Source organism: Cupressus sempervirens, chromosome 8, assembly GCF_028749045.1.
Source record: "Cupressus sempervirens isolate cs-2001-9-10 chromosome 8, ASM2874904v1, whole genome shotgun sequence".
Lineage (NCBI taxonomy): Eukaryota > Viridiplantae > Streptophyta > Pinopsida > Cupressales > Cupressaceae > Cupressus > Cupressus sempervirens.
In genome coordinates, this window is record NC_143125.1 from 339,498,464 (window position 1) to 339,504,515 (window position 6,052).

Genomic DNA, 6,052 nt, shown 5'->3' on the forward strand with positions numbered 1-6,052 from the left:
TTATAGACAACACAAAGTAAAGGTAAGGGATACATAAAATATATTATCATTACAATTACCATGTATTGTTCATGTTGTCTACTATGTAATTTTGGTATATGTATTCTTAATTTTGGTATATGTATTGTGAATTTTTTAGCTAACATAAGATAAATGAATCACATATGTAGGACCCTAAACCACTTTCACGAGAATCTCACTCAATCTCATGTATCATCAGGTATAACTCAATACACCCTATAGAGATTAATGTCTTTTATCATTTGTAAAATATCTTTCTCTTTGCTAGCTATCTCTCTCATTTCATTAAGTGTAGGTACCAACAAATTGGTAGTTTTTAGACATGTCTTCCTCGAGCGAGGGAAATATAAGAATGGAAGATGAAAGTAAGACATTTAGTAGGTCTACATTAAGGAGATCAATTATAGGTCAAAAGATCATAAAGAAACTCAATAAATGCATAAAATGTTTCCTTTCTCAAGGGGGTTCATGTTCTTATGGTGATGAGAGAAAAGGCGAATCTAAGGTGCCCTTTATGTACCAACATCTACAGAGGTAGTGGGTCCCCAAGGAACTTCCTCCAATAAACACTAACTTTTGTATTGTAGTGAAGATATATCACATAGAACTGTCATCATTATATGGTTAGGGCCTATTTTCCACTGATGGAATAAATTTATCTTACAAAAAAGTTATCAAATTGATGGAGTATGTTGAACCTTGTTATGATTAGTTGGATGCGGATTGTTAGATTAAAAAAAATTATGTGTAGGTATGCACTCTCGACAAATTATATACAATAGAAAGACAATGAACAAAGTAAAATAGTACCTATATACATTGATGGAAGGACAAAAGCATCAAGTAATATTGTAGGTTTTATAAATAGTATGTGACCTACATCAACTATTAAGCAACCCAATTGCATATTTGAGGCACATGAAATAAATCACATATTTGTATGTGCGATAAATTCAATACATGCATGGGAGGTGTTGATTATCGGTTACAATTTGAATTGCATAGATTAAAAAAATCCACTATCATAGTTGGGGTGGTACTTACTATGCACCTTAAATCAACCTCTAATCAATGACTCTAACACACATTAAAGTATTAAGATTTTTTACTAATGTTTCTACTAATATATGTCACTCTCTTCCTACTTGTAAACTATTAGTATTGTTCAAGATAGTTGAGAGCACCTACTTTTTCATAAATAATTGGATTTATATATAGACTTTCACTTTGGTAATAAATAGTAAAATGAACTATGTACATGATTTAAGATCTTTTAATTTTTTTAATTTTAAAAATGAGTTATACAAAATTATCATATCGTTCAATTATCTCTTCTTTTAATTGAAGCTATCTTATAATTGTTTATTATTCAACATAACTTAGATTAACAAAACATGTGTTTTAAAATGTCTTAATGATTCTTTGTTGAAATATAGGGCTACATTATGTATTAGTAGCCACATAGACATGATGATGATGCCTCATTGCACTTCTTCTTTTGAATAGGTAAAACTCATTGTCATTTTTTATTTTTTATTTTTCTGCACTACTATTTTGGATTATTTCTAACTATAGTGTTAATAATATTGTTCTTTTTTTAATCACCTAAAAATGGTTGTTTGGACTATTGGCCCCCTTCTTAGCATTTTCACTAAATTAATTAATCATTTACCTAGGCCAAATTGATAGAAATCAATTAATTTGAGTATAACCTATAGTTTGACTATACTATCCTAAGTTCATTATCTGATTAAAATAACATGTCCCCTTTTAATTAAATAAAAGCCCCCTTTCTTCTAACCCACTCAATGTGCACACATAAAGCATTATTTCTATTTTGCAAATTAAAGGAAAAGACTCTTTTTTTCTCATATGCAAAGTCAACTCTTTGTTTATTGGTTGATTTGTGTGTGCACATGGATCAATCTCATTTTCAAACTCCACCCTTGATCTTCCATCATCTTGACCTTGATCTCCACCATTCGAATGACTTTGAGAGAGAGAGAGAGAGAGAGAGAGAGAGAGAGAGAGAGAGAGAGAGAGAGACCTTTCCCCCTTAAAGGATCCACACTCTTGAGTACTATTATGCTGTAGGTTTACCATTTGAATTCTTGAGAGCTTTTGTGGAGAACTTCCATTTTCTTGTCTACATTCTTTCGTATCATGGAATTTTAGTGTAGTTTCATGTAGCTTAGCTTCTCTTTTTGCAATAATCTAAGATCACATAACATAATAGTTGGATTTGTAACACTCTCATTCTTGATAACATAGTTGCATTTTGTATATTCATACTACTTTAATCCATATTTGCATTGAATATTTGAGGAGCTCATTGTAGAAACTTATAGTCTTTCTCTTGGCTTAAAGAACCTCCTATTGCATGGTTTACTAGCAAGAAAAGTATCTCTAAGGCTCAATTGAGAGCCTTCATGTGCTTGAAACAAACTTTCTTGCACTCCATGGATAGGGAGCTCTAAGTTGGCATCCAAGCATTCCAAACTCAAAGAATCACTTGGATAGAAGGGTTTAGAGTGTGACACCTTTTGAGTGTACATTTTTTGTTATAATCATATATCTGTCATCGTGGACTTTTCTATATCTCAATTTACTCATATCTATCTTGTTTCTACATCTCCCTTAGCTCATTTCAATTTTGATCTTGAGGGGGCAAAAATACTCTATCATCACTTGCTACAACTATCTATTTCTTAGGAGCATATGTTTGATCTTTTCATTTTCTCTCAATCTATCTACTTTTCTTGGTATAAGCATTCTTCTTTAGTTCTAAAATCATCTCTTTCCTAGTGTTCAATACTGCTGCTATCAAGCTGTACATTCAGGATTTGCTATCTTTTTCTTCATTTCGTTCTTCAAAATTAGATATCTCTATTGCTGCCTACTTGGCTTCTATTTTCTTTGATTTAATGTGTTCCCAGATTGATCACACATTATTCAAAGAGGGGAAAATGTAATCACCTAAAAATGGTCATCTGGACTATTAGCCCCTTTCTTAGCATTTTCACTAAATTAATTAATCATTTACCTAGGCCAAATTGCTAGAAATCAATTAATTTGATTATAACCTATAGTTTGACTATACTATCCTAAGTTCATTATTTGATTAAAAAAACATGTCCCCAAGAGTATTTCAATTTCAATTTTGATCCTGGGGAGGCCTCACTCTTTGGTTTTAATCATCTATCTGTCATTATGGACTTTGTTATATCTCAAAATTTGCATAAAGGCTCTACTCATGTCTAGAATGAAGATTGTCAACAAAGTCTACACCAAATCAAAGGGTATTTGGCTAAACCTCCTATATTAATGCCACTCATACTAGGAAAACCTTTGATTTTGTACATGTCAACAACAATTTCCTCTCTAGGAGCATTATTGGCATAGAGTGATGAGACTAGAAAAGAACATGCAATATACTACATTAGTCACACTTTTGTAGCTTATCAAATGAACTATAGCAACATTGAGAAGGCTTTCCTAGTAGTGGTCTTTTCTTTTGAAAAACTCAAACATTATATGTTGGCACATATAGTTCACTTGATTGCTAGAATTGATCCCTTGAAATACTTATTGAAAAAAGCTATGCTTACAAACTATCTAGCTAAATGGATGATTCTTCTTTTAGAATTTGACATTCAGTCTATTGAGCACAAAGCTACCAAGGGGCAAGCCATAGTTGACCAATTGGCTGATTTTCCACTAGAGCATACAACACCTATGAAAATTGAGTTTCCAGATGCCTCAATTATGTACATTACTGAGAGAACTTGGAAAATGTTCTTTGATGGCTCTCATACACAAAATGGGGTTAGAGCAGGTGTCTTTTTTATTTCACCCCATGGTTATACAATCCCAAAATCCTACAAACCCCTATTCCCTTGTACCAACAAGATTGTGAAATATGAGGCCTTAACAAATGGGATCAAAATGTCTCTTGAATGGAGAATCATTGAATTGCATATCTATGGAGATTCCCAAATTTTCATAAATCAAGTGAACAATGAATATCAAAAAAAGGATGACAATTTGATACCTTGCAAGAAGTTGATTGATGCTCTCTAAGGAACTATTTCACTTTTATGACATTCTAGCTAATTCCTAAAGTAGAAAACAAGGTTGTTGATGCTATGGCTACTGTAGTATCTATCTTCTAGTTGCAAGAACATGAGTCATGATTTGAGTTCCTGGTGGAAGAACTACATCATCCAACCTATGATTCCTCATATAACCATGTGATCTACACCCTTGTAGGTCATGATTCCTCCTGCTATGCTACTATCTTGTCCTACCTGCATGATTAGGTTATTCCTTAAACCCTTAGGTGCAACCAAAAATGTAAACTCTCTTGCAATACTTCACATTACACTTTGGTCTTTGGTGACTTGCATAGGAAGAGTCTAGATAGAACATTGTATAGGTGTTTAGAGCTATACAATTCTAAAAAGGCACTAGCCAAAGTCCATGATGACATTTGTGAGGCACATTCCAATGGCCTTGCACTTTCTCAAAAATTTCTTAAGGTGGGTTATTACTGGCCAACCATGCAAGATGACGTTGTTCATTATTCTAAGTCTTGTAAGAAATATTAACTTCATGGAAACTATATTCATGCTCCTAGATGTGAGTTTATTCCCTCTATGAAATAGTGGCCATTTCAAAAATGGGCATTTGATTTGGTAGGAAAAATTTATCCAAGTTCATCATCACAACAACTGAGTATTTCACCAAGTGGGTTGAGGTTGTGCCACTATATGCTGCTATAGGCAAACATGTTGCCCTATTTATACTAAATCACATCATTTGTCATTATGGCATTTCTTCCTCCATTATTACTGATAATGGATGATAATTCAAGAACAAGGACCTCAAACAATTGTGCAAGAAATTTAGAACTAAAAAACTTTGGTCCTCCATCTACTACCCTCAAGGGAATGACCGAGCTATGGCCTCCAACAAAAAATTGTTGAAAATCTTACCCCAAACGGGTCACAAATATGGGAAGAACTGGCACTTACATATCAATTTCACACTATGGGCATACAGAACTACCATACATACTCCTACAAGGGCCACACCCTTTTCTTTAGTCTATGGCTCTAAGGTTGTCCTCCCCTTAGAAGTTGAGATCCCCTCATTGCGAGTCTCCTTACATGGGTTGATAACTAATGAAGACCATAGGGCTATGCAAGTAAAAGAATTGGAAACTCTCGATGAATGTCACAATGCTACTTTTCATCACATGAGGGCTTATCAAAAGCACATGTATACTTAGTATAACAATAAAGTTCATCCTTGTGAGTTTCAAGTGAGTGAACTTAAGCTTAGAGAAAACCCTAAAATCAACAAAAGAAAGAATAGAAAGGGAAGTTTGAACCTAACTGGTTGGGCCCTGGTGTAGGGCACCTTTCTTTTTGGTTTTTTAGATCTATGGTGGATCAATGGTGGATCAACCATATGTTGTAAGAGACTATAGTGCTCACTAGGGGAAAAGTTTCTAAAGGTTACCATTTTGGCTTATAATAGATGAATAGTGTTACTTTTGGGTAGGATGAGTTTAAGGGGTGATTTATAACTCTATGGATTTTTTCTAGAGTTAAGGTGCTCACAATCAACCATCGAGTTGTCAATATGGGCTAAAATGCTCATTGTGCAAAAAGTTGCTCAAGCAACTTTGACAACTTTTGCAATAATGGAGAAACTTTTGGTTAGATCAGTTATAACCACCCATGGTTAGAATATAAGAATGGATTTGATGCTTAGAGAAGGTTAATGTAAATTTGGATTGCAAATATAGTTTTTTTGTACTTCTGTACAGACATTTGTGGCAAAACTATGTTAAGACTCTATTGTTTTCTTGTGGTTGTACAACTGGTATGAATTGATAGAGTAGATAAGATTACATATAAATATAGAGGGTTTAATTACTTTTCATTTTGATTAAATAGGTTGTCTTTAAGTGTTTAGTGTGCAAAGTTAAAGCTTTTTGAAGGTCACTAGTCTGTAGTCCATTTAA